This window comes from Ostrea edulis, chromosome 1, assembly GCF_947568905.1.
Source record: "Ostrea edulis chromosome 1, xbOstEdul1.1, whole genome shotgun sequence".
Taxonomy (NCBI): Eukaryota; Metazoa; Mollusca; class Bivalvia; order Ostreida; family Ostreidae; genus Ostrea; species Ostrea edulis.
Genome location: NC_079164.1, coordinates 6,413,609 through 6,432,118, shown reverse-complemented (window position 1 = coordinate 6,432,118; position 18,510 = coordinate 6,413,609). Strand labels below are relative to the sequence as shown.

Sequence of the window (18,510 nt, the reverse complement as noted above, 5' to 3'; positions counted from 1 at the left end):
AAGAGACATGGCCCTTCATTTGAACAAACTTGAAAGCCCTTCACCCAAAGATGCTTTTGGCCATGTTTGGTTGAAATTGGCCCAGTGGTTCTGGAGAAGAAGTCGAAAATGTGAAAAGTTTAACAGACAGACAGACGACGGACAAAAAGTGATCAGAAAAGCTCACTTGAGCTTTCAGCTCAGGTGAGCTAAAAAAGTGTCTTTTGAATTAGTTAATGTCAATTTAACTACAAAAGAAATCGAAACTTTTAAAACAATATCTCTTCTGTTAAAAAAAAGAAGTAACTGCTGGCGTCCATGTAAACTTTGTGGGAGTTGATTTAATGAGCATACCCCGCATGGTCAGGAGTGCAACATTTCGACTTTTGACAGACGTACACCAGTCAAAACTAACTATACCAATATAATCTTTTTCTTTATTTTTTAGAAGAGGCAATATAAAAGATACGATTTTTGAAAATATAATGACAGAAAAAAATTCTATTTTGCCCATAGTTTAGATATTAATCTTTAAATATTAATTTTGCATGTTTCTAATTATTAGTGTATGACTTCTAAAGCATTAGCAGATGTGTTTAAGTATAAAAAAAAAACACTGTGAGGTTATTTTTGATATGTTTTTCCAACAGTTTTTCACAAAGAAATGTTTATTCCACAAACATTGCTAGAAATTTCTTGTCTTTTCTCATTCACCTGTTGTCTTTCATTTCTGAAAGATGCAATATGCATAAGTGAATGAATTCTTGAAAATAATTTTGAATGCCAATCACCATGAATTATATTCCAGTCAATTGTATAAGCCTATTGATGTGTTGCACTCCTGACACAATATAACAACTACAATGGTAATTAACTAGAATATATTTTTTCAGGTCTAACTATGTCAAAATTGTATATGTTTTCTTTAAGAATATTTATCATTGACCAAAAATTATTTCTCATATGGATTAAAGTCATTTATTCTCTACTTTGACTACCATTTTTCATCCAAATTTAAAAATTATATTATTTTAATGATTCTTAAATTTCTATTTTAATAGAATATGAAATTTGTGTCTAAAATAGAAGAAAAATTCTTTGATGTGAAAATTTTAGTGCTAGTAAAAGATTCCTATCTGAGTAACTCTACAACATTTCCTATAATTGCTGTATGTAAATTGTGTCAGGAGTGCAACAGAAGTAGGTGAAATGAGGGTATGTCTCTATGCATGCATAAAAACAGAACTGATTGAAACATATATGTCTGAAGTTATAGATAGTTGTATTCAGTATGTCTGATATTAAAAATTTTTAATGCAAGAAAATGGATTTTATTATCTACTAATATACTTTAATTGGAAAAAAAAGAAAAGAAAACATTGAGTTTTTATACAATTTTCTGTAAATTTTGATCGAAAAACAAAAATTTCCTCACTAAAATTAATGAAAACTTCATCTGCTCAGATAATTTTCTCTGAAAACTTCATTTTATTTCCCAAAATTTCATTTATGTCCTTTCCACTGTTGTAAACGAGTGCAACAAAAGTAGGTCAAATGAGAATATGTGTTTATGCATGCATAAAAACAGAATTCGTAGAAATATACAAACTGTATGTCTGAATTAGATAGTTGTTTTCAGTATGTCTGATATTAATAAAATATGCATTCTAATATATATCTAAACTAATATTTTTATCTACTTAAACAGCTTTATTTGAACAAAGTAGAATAAAACTTCAATAGAGTATTTTGACAATATTTCACAATTTTGATCGAAAAACTTGAAAAAATCCACTCCAAAATTGATGAAAATTTCATTTGCTCTTGATTATTTTCTCTAAAATCTTCAAATTTTTCTCCTGATATTTTATATATTTTCTTTATATAATTGATGTATGTAGTTATTGTCAGGAGTGCAACAAAGTGAGTGAAAACAGGAGGTTTTAGAAAAGTGTCTTCTTGTCCTTCAGACTGATATTTGAATGAGAAAATTATTGTGTAGTTCTTTCAAAGGTTTTACTCCAACATGGAAAGTAATTTATTTTCATTTTAGTTAATGTTTCTTACAAATATAAAAACTTTTTGAGCCATCCTCATAAAAAAAAATAGGGGGAAATTACCCAAAAAATCAAATATTTTGAAAAAAAAAAACATGTACTTGATTCAAAATTACTGTCTGAAATTATTGATTATTGTTCCTTACACCATTTGCAAAGTAAAATTCATGTTTTGAATTTGTTTTTAAATATTCTATGCAATGTGCTTATGCTCTAGCATTTTTATAAAATTTTGTGAAAAAACCTGATGATATAAAGTCTGCAACTTTTTCAGTTCTTTATTGATTATAATGCCCTTTTGGATTTATGAACTTCAATGTATATACAACCTAAAATTAATAAAGAAAAATTATTTCAACTTGCTTGAAAAATGACAAAAATTTTCAGTTTGTGCCTCATTTTTTTTTAAACCACCCAACAGCTCTCTGATTGGATGAGCATATCAATGAATATTCATAATTAAAAGGTCCCTAGAGTTGACATCTGTATGCAGTTTTATTAGATCCTTGTGTAGCGATACATAATCGAATCAATTTAAAAGAACCAATCTTAATGAGATTGAAGGGGCACAACTCCATCAACAAGAGGCCCATAGGCCATATCCCTCACCTGATTCAACTTGGCTAATATATAAAGAATTTTCCTATATATTCGCATGTAAAACTTTGCAGATCCCTATTGTGGCCCCAACCTACTTCCGGGGGCCATGATTTTTACAAACTTGAATCTGCACTATGTCAGGAAGCTTTCATGTAAATGTAAATTTTTCTGGCCCAGTGATTTTTCAGAAGATTTTTAATGATTTTCTATGACAAGCCCTTTTACTATTTATTGGTAAAATAAGATATCTAAGAGAGAGAGAGAGAGAGGGTGGGTGTAGAATATGTGTCAGCTACCCTTAGGAATACAACCATTATTCAAACACTATGACCACAGAAACTCTGCAGAGGTACCTGAGACAGGTCATGTGTATATCAAAACTATAAAAAAGCATGGACAGGTAGATTTCTACCATGTTCTGTCTCTATGTATTTCTTTGAGTGCCATGGGATATAGCAATTAACACCTTGGTAGACCCTGGCCACTCCGGATAAATAACATCTGTTTAGATTAGGCTCCGCCTACATCTTCACTGACCATACGGTCATGAGATGGGTCTTTAATATATTAACTATCTCTTTAGATTTTTCCCACGGTAATCATAATAACTTGTCCCTGTTGCATTGTCATTGAAATGAACCAAGCAAAATACTTCTAGTGTACAAATACAAATGGCCGGAAAGGTTGAAGAGGTGGTTGGGGTAACATTGTCAAGTTGCCGAGAGACGAAATCTAGTCTAGCTCGCATATTTCATCAATTCATTGTCTTTCTTTTTTGTTAACTGTATACATTTCACATGCGGTAAAAGCAAAGCAAAATCTTCAATCGCCCAGGATTGCAGCCATCAGGGTGTTGCTAAAACGCGGAATGGAAAACGGAATTTAAGATTTAAGAATTAGAATGATTAATGTAGATAGAATAACGGTAAAAATCGGGGGGGGGGGATGATTCATTTTGATTAAAATCAACAATTTGGGAATTGTTTACAAGCAATAAAACTACTTTATCTTAAAATTTTGCATCATAAATTGATTAATCGAATTTAGTTAAACGATAGTATAAGAATTTACAAGGCATTTTACAAGAATTTTGAAATTTCGGCATTGAAAGAGGTGTTAGCGAGCAGTGACACCTATGGGTAAAGAATAAAAAGAACACATGTGGTTTATAACCCCCCCCCCCCCCCCCCCCCATTGTTTCAAAACGTCATTAACGCACATGTACATGTATTTACACATAATACCGTGTATGTGTGTACTTACAACAGGGAGTGTGATATGTACAGAATAAAACAATAATAATTCATGATCTAGCTTATTTAGTCAACAAGTTAATTAACATCTTTGTGTTTGATTTATTATTTTTAAACTAAGAGGACACTTAGTAACTGCAGCACTCCTATCCTAAATAGGGAGGACTTCTGGCACTTAATTTTTAAACTAAATACTTGTATAGCTTAACATTTGGATTAATAATGAGATGACTTTTAATTCCATTCAAGCATGAATTCTGTGTTAGCTTTTTAGCTATTTCATATATTATTAAATAAATCTGTTAATTCCTCTTACTATTGGTCGTAAACTTCACCCTAGTTAACATTGGTTTCTTTTCAATCTTTCTTTCCCGCTGTATCTCTTCAGTTTCAACACTAATCCGCAGGATATCGGTAAATATACGAACTTTCACATAGATTTATCCCAAATGAGGCAAAACTTTTTTCTTCCCCGGACTCATTTGCTTTAAAATATAAAACGTACCACAGTCTAGGTCAAAAACTTTTCAAGCTACAAGTCCGGTCGGGCTAGTTGAATGTAAAATTTATTAGCCCCCAAAAAATTTCACTAGTCCAAAATCAAAACAGTTTATTAACAGATTAAAGCAAATTTAACTTACAAATTAAAAAATGTTTCTGTGTAGTAAGATTGAAAAACAAAAACAAATGAAAAACTTCAGTTAACTCCACTTCATATAATATTAAATTTCCAGTTTCTTTCAATTTCAGATTCAGGCAACTCATTTTCAGTCTCCTCCTCCTCATTTTTCACACTACTTATACTGCATTGTATTTTTTTCAATGTCAAATTTTAGCTATGGACAGTTCAAGGTCCATGATTGAACAAATCCATGCTTTCTCTTTGACTCGTATCTTTCTTCCCCACTTCGTTTTTCCCACTCGCAGAAGAGCGACCTGCGTAGATGCCATACGATTCGTACCTTTCTCTTGCGTACCCGAGACATTTCATACTCCTTTTCAGCGTACTAGTTTGGACTCGATAAACTGGTAAGCAAACTCAACCAATCAAATAAAGTTATTACACGAGCCTAGGTGTTAACAGATTTTTTATAAAGCCCTGTGTGTGTGTATATGTGTATATATATCTATATATATATATATATAATTGTTAAAGAAAAATTTATACTAGTCCGATCGGGCTAGTGCAGGAAAAAATCTACTAGTCCGACAGAAATTTTACTAGAAATCAGGCGTCGGTCTAGCGTTTTTCTCCCAGATTGGTACCAGGTGTAGAACTAAATTCAATTTCAGTTATCTTAAACATATATGTAGTTCGATTAAAAGCACATTCAATTTAAAAAGGCTATGTTTGGGGAAAATTGTTCAAAAAATTAATTTATCTTTTACAATGTTGTTTTCGGGGGAGGGGGTGGGGTGTACCTTTTATTCATTGGATGGGCTCATAAAATCTTTTCTTAAGATACCAGCCAGAATAAAGTAATAGAATTTGAAAGGGGTTCAATGGTTCAATTATAATTCAAGTCTTTTTCAGTATGTTATCTTATTTGTTTTTTCTTCATTTGTGAACAACATACTGTCAAAATCTGGGGGGTAGGGGTGAGAAAGCCAGGAAAAAGGATGGTACCAACAGGTGCTTGCTTGAAATTTTTATTAAAACTTAATACTATGCAAATTATTAAGTAAGCGCCTGTTGGTACATTCATCCACAAAATACACCGTGTAAAAATACATAATAATGCATTAGTATGATGTATCAATATGAAATGGTGGATTCGAAGGATGACATCCTGTTCTCTCTGTAATGTCTGCACGCCTTGTTCATAATAAGCCTTTTGATTTTGCAAACTGTTGACCTAACATTAATTATTGCATAATATATTTTCCGTTCCGCCCTCCGTTTCATTTTCCGTTCCGCGTTTTAGCAACACATCAGCCATTATGGTAAGATTTGCTTTGGCGGGCTTGCGTTTTAGGGAAAATTCCTTAAGTATTCAAACTAATACAAATATTGGAAAGAGATATCTCTTTCTGTTTGAGAGATATCTCTCTAGGAATTCTTAGAGAGATATCTCTTTAAAAGTGAAGGAAATATCTCTCAAAGTAAGAGATATCTCTCAGAGTAAAAGAGATATCTCTTTAAGTGAAAGAGATATCTCTTAATTACAGTATATTAGAGATATCTCTCTAAGTGAAAGAGATACTTTTCTAAGTGAAAGAGATATCTGTTTTTAGAGATATCTCTTAATTAAAGGGACTGGTTCACGATTTTTGATAAAAATATTTTTCATTTTTTATGTTAAACATTAGAAATATAGCTCATTTAATGTTGACAGCCAAAATTTTGACCTTCTGAATGCAAGAATAAAAGTAATATTTCAAACACATTAGACAGTAGATTTTGATCATTAAAAGTGAAAAACAAAATTTTGGGTAAAATCGTGAGTAAGTCCCTTTAAGAGATATATGTTTTTTAGAGAGATACCTCTTAATCTCTTAATATTAAGAGATAACTCATTTTAAAGAGATATCTCTTTAAAATAAGAGATATATATACCTCTTTAATTTAAAAATATATCTTATTTTTCAAATAAATAGTAAAAGGGCTTGCCATAATTTTCCCTATATATTTGTATGTAAAATTTTGATCCCCTACTCAGGGCTCGCGCTGCCCATCGCATTTGTCGCATTTTGCGATTTTTCAGAAAAAAATGCGACGGAAATTCCGGAAATGCGACACGGACATTTCGTATTATAGTATTCGCGCGCCATTTTGAATTTCAGCTGTTGGCATCCGAACAGCCTCAGGGCTGTTTTACCTGTGCAGAATGTGGATACCCTGTCGCATGGGAACAATAAGACTTAGGGGCGTCTTGTTTATTTAGCAGTTTAAACAAAACAAAGGGTTGATCCTCTATGTACAGGTAGGTGTGAATGAAATGAACTTTGCACATGCCAGTTACCTACAGTACATATCGTAAATATAGAGATACCCGGAGTTAGGGCTGGGACGATTCAGGGTTAGCTCGATTCGGTTCGGTTTCGATTCAGAACAGCATGGTTCGGTTATTTTCGATTCGGTTCATGTTAGGTCCAATTTATCTAATGACACCACAAAAATTAACAATTTTAATGAGTAGCATATTTGATTTGATTTAATTCAAGTTATATAACTATATGTTGTCATTTGTAAACATCATATCTATTCATAATGGCATTTTATAACTTTGATAGAAAAAAGAAAACACTGACAGTCTATCAAAATTTGTTATATTAATGTGCTGCATAAGTTTTGGATTATTAAACAAATCTATAGTGAATCTAAAATGTATATGATATTGTTTTCATTGATATGCAAAAATTCAACAATTCTATCAATTGAGAGTCTTTGAAAATCTCTCCTTTATTGATTTACTTCTCTCATGTTAACTGTCAAATCTGTGTCATTACCTACGATGTTGATTTCACTCCACCACTGACAGAAATGCTATATGTCATGTAAAGATAAACTGCAATGATCTTACGGACCATATTCTGTTGGTATCTGAGTGGTGAAAATGCTAACTCTTAACACAGTAGTGATTTAAATCTTCGTTGCATAAAAAACCACATGTTTTCAACATCACTCGGACGCCATATTAATTTTGTTGTTTTGGTGTAAGTAAAATCTAAACCGAACCGAACCGAAATCCGGAATTTGTAATCGGTGCATCGAATCGAATGGTATGAATCGCGGTGCACCGAAATTTTCAGTGCACCGCACAGCCCTACCCGGAGTCATTACTGGGGAGCTACCTGTTTTGTACTGGATGGAATAAAAAGCGTGAAATTGTGCACACAAGCTAGTCAATGGAAGATACTTCCGTGTTAATTAAAATATATAAAATTTAATTTGTCGGTTCATCACAGTACAAAAGCGATTTCATCTAGAAAGGTAAACTAGAATGTTCAGCTATATTTTCTAATCCATTTGACATTAGTATAGTGTATAAATAGAGGAATGTTGGAAAATTGCATTATTCTTTAGATCTTTAGTTTGATCTATTTAGAAAATGGCCATGAGGAAACGCAAAACAGTAGGTTCTTCTGAAATTGCTATCCTGTCATCTTTTGACTTCACATCATCTTAAGCCATTTAAAATTTGTTTCAGACTTCATGAAGTCCCTTCTCCTCTACATGATGAGATTCACCAAAGGACCACTTTGTCATTCTGGATTTCAAGATGAAAACAGGATTCTTCAGTGAAAATGTGATGTGAAACTATGATCATGTGTTATGTATTACAGTAATTAATTTTCAGTAACTTTGTCATCAGTGACTTTCTAGACTTCAAATTTAATGAGTAATATATGTCATTTACATCACTAAAATGATTAATAAACATTTAGAAACTCATTTCTTGTCTTTATTTAATATAGCCATTTTATATGCTATGAAATACTCTTAATTTTTTCTGGTATGAAATAGAATTGAGTCAACTTAGCCAAAAACAATATTTAGAAATAAAACAATTATTGTGCTGCAATGTCATCAGACTGACTAAAAAGCAATCTGCTGAAATACAACCGATTTTCACAATATCCTAATAATTATAGTGATTTGTGATCAAAACTAAACAAAGCTATGTTGTATACATCGTGTAAGAATAATCAGAGATATGATATGTTGTATATGCCTCTTGAATAATATACATGAAATATAAAATTATAGATCTACAGTAAACGTGTATGAGTCGATGCACGCGCGCCAGGTTGCGACACAAAATTTTGGTCCAGTGTGAGCCCTGCTACTGTGCCCCATGTTACACCCTGTGAACGTGATTTTTACGAACTTGAATCTGCACCATGTCAGGAAGCTTTCATGCAAATGTAAACTTCTTTGGCCTAATGGTTTTTAAGGAGAAAAATTTTAAAGATTTTTTTCTATTTATTAGTTATGTAAAACTTTGATCCCCTATTGTGGCCCCATCCTAGCCCCAGGGGTCATGAGTTTAACAAACTTGAATCTGCACAATGTCACGAAGCTTTCATGTAAATCTCAGCATTTCTGGCTCAGTGGTTCTAGAGAAGAAAATATTTAAAGATTTTCCCTAATTAATTGCGTGTAAAACTTTGATCCCCTATTGTGACCCAACCTACCCCCAAAGGGAGGGGATGTCAGGAATATTCCTGGGGTTGCCAATGACAACAAAGTGTAACATGAAACAAGATGTGTTTGTGAAACACAAATGCCCCCCATAATGGCCAATTCCAAAGATGGCCAAGGTCACAAGGGCAAATATCTTAGACCAGTAGAAAGATCTTGTCAAAAGAAATGCTCACGTACAATATGAAAGCTCTAATATTTACCATTTAGAAGTTATGACCAATGTAAAAAAAAAATATAAAGTAGGTCAAAAGGTTCAATACCAACGGAAAGATCTTGCAACAAGGAATACTCATGTGAAATATCAAAGCTCTATCTCTTACTGTTCAAAAGTTATTAGCAAGGTTAAAGATTTCAAAAAGTAGGTCAAATTCCAATGTCAAGGTCACAGGGTCAAAACTGTTGGTACCCACGGAAAGGTCTTGTCACAAGGAATACTCATGTGAAATATCAAAGCTCTATCACTTACTGTTCAAAAGTTATTAGCAAGGTTAAAGTTTCAGACAATGACAGAATTACAAAATGACAGGACAAAAACAAAAGGGTTCCATTGTCAGTGGCCAGATAGCTCACTGGGTATAGAGCACCCGACTGTGGATTCTGGTCTGGTCCGTTGCTAATTTCTGTGGAAACGAGGGTATCTCTCTTCGGTCTTTCCTATCCCCCCTTAAGGGGAATACCCTTCGATGGGAAAGACCGAATGTCGATAACCCCCTCTTTCCCACAAAAGTAAGTCCGTTGTATTTTCTCCCTTCCTGTTACAGAACAAAGTCATAAATACTGGTGTTTCCCCGCCATTTTGTCGATTCCAAACAATATTTATTCCTGTATAAAATAGAGATTTTTTTTTGATTTTTTTTTTTTTTTTGGTGACACTGCAGATTCCATCACTTGTTTACCGTGTACACTCGTCTTGTCGGTAGCACCAGTAAGATATCAATAAAACATAAGTTATTTAACATTTAAATCTAAATTATCATATTTGATCGCTGCAAACAATAAACACCTTGATAAAGGAACTGACTTACTGAGAGGAAATACTTACTGGGACGAACTGACACCGCTGATTTTTCCCGCGAGATGGTGATCAGACCCACAGAAAAATAGAATGTCGATCCCGATCTCAAATCCGTGGATCCTTAAAATAATTTACATACGTAATTCGTTACATAATGTTTGTATTGGGGGTTAAAGAACAGAAGAAGCCTGGATTGATTTGAATAATCGGCGCAGACGATTCTGCAGAATTTATAAAGAACGCCAGTATATCCAGGCGCGGATCCAGAATTTTTTTCCAGGGGTGGGGGGGGGGGTCGAACCTTTTCACAAAATCGAACCCGTGATATAATCATTTTTCTTATAAATCGTTATATTGTAAAAATTTTTATCTTTGCAAACAGGGGCGGGGGGTCCGGAACCCCCCTCCCCCTCTAGATCCGCACATGATATCACTGTCTTTTTGTCACCATGTTCTGTCCAGGTGTTCATACAAAGCTACATGTATATCAACTTGACATTAAATCAATGTTTTCGTAAAAAAGAAACAAGTGAAATCACAAAATATGAATCACGTGCATGTATGTGAATGATATATAAGCAGAGTTTGGTGAAATGGGCAGTATAAAAACAAACGAAAACATGGGATGATCTCTGCTTACAGTTTTTAAATACAATATGTACACATTGTAAATACGGCATTTATTATTTATGATTTGAAAGTTTATATTGCTTCGTTAGGCTCGAGTAGGCACGTGCCTACACACAATTTAAATAACATATTTGTACAAATGTTCGCTTTTATCATCGCATATCATTTAGACGATTGTGGTATTTACGGACTATTTAAAGAACAACAGCTCAGCGTGGATACATGAGTTTATAGGTCCTATAGATATTCAGTTTATAATCCGCCAAAATTCGAACATAATTTTTATAGACTCCAGCAACAGTGCGATGTGTAAGCCAAGTGATAAATCCTTAGTATCCAGATTTTGGACAGATACAATTATTCATTCAACAAACGCCCAGGCCTTGACCGATATCTACGATCTATACATGTAGATATCGACACGGAGTAACAGAATCATTATAAAGGAGGCGGGTGTTAGTGGGCGTGTATCCCAAAGTATATCCAAGTTACACATTTCCTATCACACTATTGATACCTCTATATAAACCCCAGTGATGAATTGCCAATTATTGCATCAGGCCTCAGCTGATCTAAATGTTAGTTTAAACATCAGGCCTCAGCTGATCTAAATGTTAGTTTAAACATCAGGCCTCAGCTGCACTATAAATGTTAGTTTAAACACCAGGCCTCAGTTGCTCTATAAATGTTAGTTTAAACATCAGGCCTCAGCTGCACTATAAATGTTAGTTTAAACATCAGGCCTCAGCTGCTCTATAAAAGTTAGTTAAACATCAGACCTCAGCTGCACTATAAATGTTAGTTTAAACATCAGGCCTCAGCTGCTCTATAAATGTTAGTTTAAACATCAGACCTCAGCTGGTTTATAAATGTTAGTTTAAACATCAGGCCTCAGCTGCTCTATAAATGTTAGTTTAAACATCAGGCCTCAGCTGGTCTAAATGTTAGTTTTGATATGATCCTCCAATTTGTGAAACACGTTCAAATAAATTCCCCCAACGAAACAGCCTGAAAACTATGAAAATGCATGATAATCTATACCTATTTTATAGTTTTGATGCACAAGTTAGAGTAAACCAGCCGTTATTTTTGTAAAATTTCTCGCCACCCCCATCCAGTGGTAGGAGGGACACACCCCCCCACCCCACCCTTTTTGGTGCTTCTCGCCTCTATATGAAAACAGTGCTAGCTATACCCCTCTGATATGGTTGTATCGACAAAAAGCAGTTATTTCACTTGTGACTGCTTTACATGTACATGTAACGTGTTTTCATTTAAGGTTTAGCAATACTCCTGATCATATTTTGTTTTCTATTGATGACTTTATCATGGCTTTCGTTGATGACTTGACGTTTTACAGGTTGATCAAACTGACGAGTCTTGTGTATGAAAGGTATATATAGATAACGAACAGTGATCAATCTCATAACTCCTACAAGCAATACAAAATATATAGTTGGGCAAACACAGACCCCTGGACACACCAGAGGTAAGATCAGGTGCCTAGGAGGAGTAAGGAAGTGGAAATTCTGAGGATCTTATTCTGATTTATAGTTGCTAATATGTAATTTATTGAAAAATAACACTTGATATCACCGATTATGATTATAGATAGTAATGAGAGAGAGAGAGAGAGAGAGAGAGAGAGAGAGAGAGAGAGAGAGATTTGAAGTGGGCTTTGTCTGTTGGACAGCCTGTCTGATGAAATTAAAATATACAATGAACAACCACATAAAATGTTTGAGGATAAAGAATATCTTTCTAATATCTTGATTAATAACGAAAGTTTATTCTTGACAATTTTACGAAGTGATTGAAATATTGTGTATCTCATCTTACAGACGTATAGATGTACGGTGATTGAGATCTGACCACTGGCGGTACCTCATCTTACAGACCTATAGATGTATGGTGATTGAGATCTGACCACTGGCGGTACCTCATCTTACAGACCTATAGATGTATGGTGATTGAGATCTGACCACTGGCGGTACCTCATCTTACAGACCTATAGATGTATGGTGATTGAGATCTGACCACTGGCGGTACCTCATCTTACAGACCTATAGATGTATGGTGATTGAGATCTGACCACTGGCGGTATCTCATCTTACAGACGTATAGATGTATGGTGATTGAGATCTGACCACTGGCGGTATCTCATCTTACAGACCTATAGATGTACGGTGATTGAGATCTGACCACTGGCGGTATCTCATCTTACAGACCTCTATGTTCGCCAGAAATGCTTTTCACATTCATTGGATGCGTTGATATACAATAATTATAGAAACTTCAAAGCAGACTCTCTTCTGACACAGAGAAATGCACGTCACCATTCTTGTTTTTGTGTCAAGGTCATTTCAAGGTCGCACTCTTTTCATACCAATGGACCTTAATTTTGCATTACAAAGTTAGCCTTATTTTGCAGCATAATCATTACGTATGAACATAATTCTATCTGTATGCATATCAGAACTATATTGAACATTTACAGAATCAATCAGATATATGAATAATGGTGGATTCTTGACAGCATTCAGACAAAGCCACAAGCGCGCGTTTTGTCTACAGGTGTGAAACCTGAGGGTCATGGACACACATGGGTCTTTCCTTTACTTACATGTTGTAATATTTAGCAATACAGTGGGGTCTGGGAAGCTTGAATCATAGGGGACTATATTTTGATGAATGAACGGCGTAGTGAAATATCACTTTGCTTATTAATATTCAGCTCATTTGGATAAAAGATAAAAGCAAAAATCTTACTGATCTGCTTTTCTTCAACAACACCGCCCACTTATTTCCTTTCTCTGTTTTTCTTTTCTTTTCTTTTCTTTTCTTTCTTTCTTTTCTCGGTCGAATTAATAATAACTGAATGGTTTCCACAGAGATATTTTACGATTGTTTCATTAGGTACCATCTGAGTTTGATAAAGTTTACCGATAAGCTGATTGTACATTTCAATCTTAACACAGGAATAATAAAATGGTGCATTTTAATCTAATCATAAAATTGTAATTTCAATCCCAACACAGGAGTAGTAAAATGGTACATTTCAATCTTCCTCCAAGTCTATAGTTCTCAGACTGAACCTTCACGCAGGAACAAACACTGAATATTCACCGCACAATTTTCGTCTTACAAATGAAATGTCATAAAACACCCTCTTTATAATTAGCTCATTTGGTTCTACTCACTTAATGGTACAAAACATTATTACAGCATATAGCCATGATATAAAATAATTACACCAAATGAGCATGCAGAAAATAGAATTAACGAATATGGTAGCAGGGTTAATTAGAACACACAGTATGGGATTTACATATATTTACAGAATAGACGTCTGGTGGATTTAAATCAACTCGCCTATTGACTTATGTATACATGTACGTGTAAATGTGTTGTTTTAACACTGGGTGTTTATTACTGTAGCGTTTTGGATAATGTGTGTTTTAATGTTGTACCCCCATTCTCAATATAAGGGATCAAACAATGTCGCTCCATTATTACTTAAGAGAATTAACCTCCGTGCTATATTTTCATCAACATTATGAATATGTTTATATGATTAAAAAAGAAAATACAATAGGATTGGTTTGGAAGGATATTTAACTGGTTTCAAATTAGAAAATAGTAGCGTATTTGAAATGTACGTTACTGTCTCCGAGTAATACTTTACGTCTGATCATGTCTACGAAATCCCCGTTTATTTTAGGTTAAAATGTCCTGATAAAACAAATCCAAAATATCGTATAGATGGCATTGCTAATTTTTTCTATCCGTCCTTGTGATAATAAATGATTTATCGCGTACAATGTACCTGTCACATATTCTATTTTCGCCCTTTTTTTTTTTTAAATAATCGCAAAGATTAGAGACCCGACTGGTCGTTTCCTGATATACTTTCTGTCTCATTAAATGAAACAATGATTCTTAAGTTTAACAATTTGTTTTCAATTCTTGACTTAAGATTGATATTTCATAACGTAGAGATAAGAAAGAAATGTACGTTACCCTAGTTTTTTTTTTTTCCCGTATTCAATATGCCGGGTGAGAAATGCCAATAGGCTACATGTTGAACACTGTATGTACGTTTCTGGGGATGCATAAATTGTGATTATTTATATCATTTTATTGCGGTTGGTTGTTTTAGTGACTCGAGAAAATAAATCTCTAAGTAAATATCCACATAGTTTTACGTTTTTTTTTTTTGTCTTCGCTTTTAAACATCAGAAATTTAATCCAATAACTCATGTTTTTTGGTACTTGGGCATTCACTTACAACATTCTGCAAAATAACTTACAAACTAGGTAGATATTTTTGCATCAGAAATGAGTCGTCTTTAGCCCTCACCATTTTGTATGTAAGAGTTGCCCAAGTGATGCTTAATTTTCGTAACTTCTTTTTCTGAAGAGTTCAAAAAATTTTTAGTTCCGATACCCCGTATTATCCTACATTACTATATTAAAATGACTGATTATATACATTAGCTAAATATGTTACAGGCGATGTTCTATTACTATTTTTTTCCACATTTTATGAACATAATTTTCTTATATTGATAATCCTTGACAATTATTTCATATTGTCGTGTATAGATAAAATAAATGTGTTTTTTTTTTTAAAGGTTAATGTTGTAATAAAATTGGAAAAACCATAACGGTAACGTACATTTCAATAATTCATTCATTCATTCATTCATTCTTTATTTCCTCCCATGGGAGATTGCATGAACAATGCAGAAATTACATCATTAGAGTATTACACATATTCATATATACAAAGGAAAAGGATATGAGATTTGTACATAAGAAGAAAGTTGAGCACAAAATAAGTACAGGCGATACATAGCTAATTAGAATTGAACACCGGAAATGGTGAAAAATCCGCAGTTATGTAAGACGTAACTGTCTGTTGTAACATGCTGCTGCATCCCTCAGGAAGCGGAAGTTCAGAAGATGCAAGCCGGGTTCGTCATAATGGGTATGATTAACCGTGAACATCCTAGCACCTAATAGAAAAAGATATAGATCTTGATGACAGAGACCGCAAAGTTCAGCACTGAGCACAATATCAAGGTTAGCTGCAATAATGTAGCCCTCTCTGATTTTTTTTTTTTTTTTTTTTTTTTTCTTTTTTTAGGGAGAGGGCTACAACTCCTTAGGATCTCCGTAATGGTGCAAATGCGGGAGTGATTCACTCCCGCAACATTTGCGCTCATTCTAAACATTTCCTGACTTTCTTTACGTAAATAAAATGATATTCTATGTTTCTTAGTCAATATATAAATTTACAACCTACAACTTTAGATTTGTGAGGCTCTATTCTACCGTTTTCAACAATTTCGATAAATCCCAGTTTCTCGATTCATATTTGTGCGCCATGTTTGATGTACTGAAGTTTCAACTTCCGGTTGTCAAGTCATTTGCATATGCCATATAAGGTGGTATTTACATCAATGGACAAGTATGGAGGCGAAAGCTATTTCGTCGGTATTGAGAAGGTTTGAATTTAATATCAAGTTAAAAACCGAACAGCAGAGTGTAAATTCTTTCTGCAACAATATGATTTTCCTTCCTTTGTCGAAGTGGCTCGAATAACTACATTTTCGCGCTGATTGTCAATGTTTAGGCTTTTCATTAGATCCACCTACGAGATCTCGCGATAACAAGCATGGCGGAGCAGACGAAGAATTTTGCATGCTGTACATTATATTTAATGAAAAACACCTTTATTAGACATGCCCGAGCACAAAGTTGGTACTCCTTTTGGTATAAACAACATTTGGGACTAATGCACAGAGTTTATTATCGGTTATTCATAAAATTATTTTGCACCATTACGGAGATCCTATGGAATTGTAGCCCTATCCCGAAAACGTCAGAATAAAAAAAATTGGATTGGGCTACATTATTGCAGCTATATCAAGGTCAATTACTGTATTCCACCAAGCATCTTGGATAGCGACTGTTCCTACGCAAGTGGTCGAAACATGTTCAAAAACGTTTGTGAAATACTTGCCACAGATGAGACAAGATGTCGGAGGAGAGTGTGGAAAGGACCATAGCTTAGTGATAAATTTGCAAATCACTATTTCATGAATGTTAGACGGAATTTTCCAGATAGTCTGTGGAGGTCGCCCTGCCGTTATTTTGTTGAATTGTTGAAAAGAAGGATCCGAGAGCATCCGTTTGTGCCTTGAATCTAGATGGAAATCAATTATTGCTGTTTTGACGCTTGTTTTCCACAAACTCTTTGGAGGAAAGTAACCGTCTTGCAGATAGAGTAGAAAATACCGGTGGAGGTTATACTTATAGAGTAGATTAAAAACTTCATGGATAAAACCAAAATGTTTGAGTTGCGGAGACTGTATGTAAGTAAAAAGTCGTTGAAGAAATATCTTCTTGGTAAGGGTTTTAATGTCTAATTCACATAGCCGACCAAGGAATAATAGCTTTCTTTTGTCTATTTCAGAAGAAATCGGAACAAGTCCAAGTAAGGATTCACAAATGTCAGATCGAGTAACTTTTGGTAAACCTATTGCATGCTTGCAAATGAAGTGCTGTAAGGTATTAAGGGCCTGCAGATCTCGTTGGCGTAAATCGCTCCAGAGTTCACACCCGTATAGGGTGAGAGGGAGAACAATTCTGTTGTACAAACGCGATACGGTATCAGGGTTAAGGTGTTCTTGTATTTTGAGTGCATAGTAGTCTTGTTGACCTTTCCTACACGCGTTGGCAATTTTCTCAGTATGAACAAGTTTGGATTGAAGAAGAATTAAATAATTGAAATGTACAAATGAAGTCCTCCGTTTTAGCCTTGTCTTCTTTCATCAAATTAGATATATGCAAGGTGTCCACAACGTACCGCTGTCAGAACATATTGATTTTTCCGATATCTCTTATATTTGTTTCTTGCTTTAAAAAAAAAAAAAAAAAAAAAAAAAAAAAACAAAAAAAAAACAACAACAACAACAAAAAAAACAACCGCAGATACGATGTTTACTGTATTGGAAAAGCGACAAACTAGAACATTACTTGAAAATATTTCTTTGATGAAGGTATTAATGGTGTTTACATAAAGTAATCTCGAGTATTTCCAATCCTTAACGAAATTGGAATAAAAAAATCTATAACACATAGGAAATTTTTATCAGGTTTAAATTAACTGTGGACTTAAAACTAAAACACTATTTTGTCAAACACAAAGAAAATGATTTTTGAAATAGTCTATGCATTTATTCCAGCTTGTATTACGATGTCCTTCCTCAAAGCTACATTAAGTTCAATTGTATCATGATTGTGGTGTTTTTACTTTTATAAAGAGTGTACAGTAACTGGTGATACACCGGTGGGCGGAACCATCATTTGCATATTTTTTAAAAATATGCCGTGTACATAAATTATTGAACACCACATGACAATTTCAACACATGGTGAAGTTCAAATTAGAATTCACGGGATCTAGGTTCATTGCCGTGTCGATATCCATTTTATCATCTCCTAGTTTAATTTCACAAAATGTGTGATCATCACATGCTTGTGTGAAAATCCTTATGGTCATCATTGAATAAAAACTGCACACCCAAATCGTGTAAATCGCCAATGTTCATGGCACATTCTGCACATCCGCTCTCGCCAACTATCGGGCGATAAGTGCGCGATGAGCATGCATGGCGAGAAGAGGAAAATACCCAAGAGATCACCTGATACAAGTAAGTTATTGAATATTTATTTCGGTGTATCTTGATTTATTTAGACGAAGGGCGGTGACGAGTGCGAAGCCTTCGTCCAAATAAATCAAGATACACCGAAATAAAT

At 34.1% G+C, this 18,510-nt stretch overlaps 1 protein-coding gene and 2 long non-coding RNA genes across 4 annotated transcripts in view; 2 read left to right on the top strand and 1 right to left on the bottom strand.

Annotated features, from left to right (window-relative positions):
- LOC125664313 (uncharacterized) overlaps nucleotides 1-10,133 on the bottom strand; it is a 36,226-nt gene extending 26,093 nt beyond the window's left edge. Inside the window, exon 1 of one of the 2 annotated variants that reach the window (XM_056152447.1) lies at nucleotides 10,081-10,133. The gene's annotated coding sequence lies outside the window, so the exon portion shown is untranslated. Of the gene's footprint in view, nucleotides 1-10,063 lie in introns of both variants that reach the window. The other variant, XM_056152443.1, reaches the window with a different exon arrangement.
- On the top strand, nucleotides 6,600-8,285 carry LOC125664336 (uncharacterized). Its single transcript, XR_007365829.2, has 2 exons — nucleotides 6,600-6,813; nucleotides 8,041-8,285. It is a non-coding gene; the product is annotated as an uncharacterized LOC125664336 (long non-coding RNA).
- A 3,075-nt stretch (nucleotides 10,134-13,208) lies between the features above and the next one.
- LOC130051149 (uncharacterized) lies at nucleotides 13,209-17,652 on the top strand. Its single transcript, XR_008799524.1, has 3 exons — nucleotides 13,209-15,768; nucleotides 16,620-17,063; nucleotides 17,165-17,652. It is a non-coding gene; the product is annotated as an uncharacterized LOC130051149 (long non-coding RNA).
- The last annotated feature ends 858 nt before the right edge of the window (nucleotides 17,653-18,510 follow it).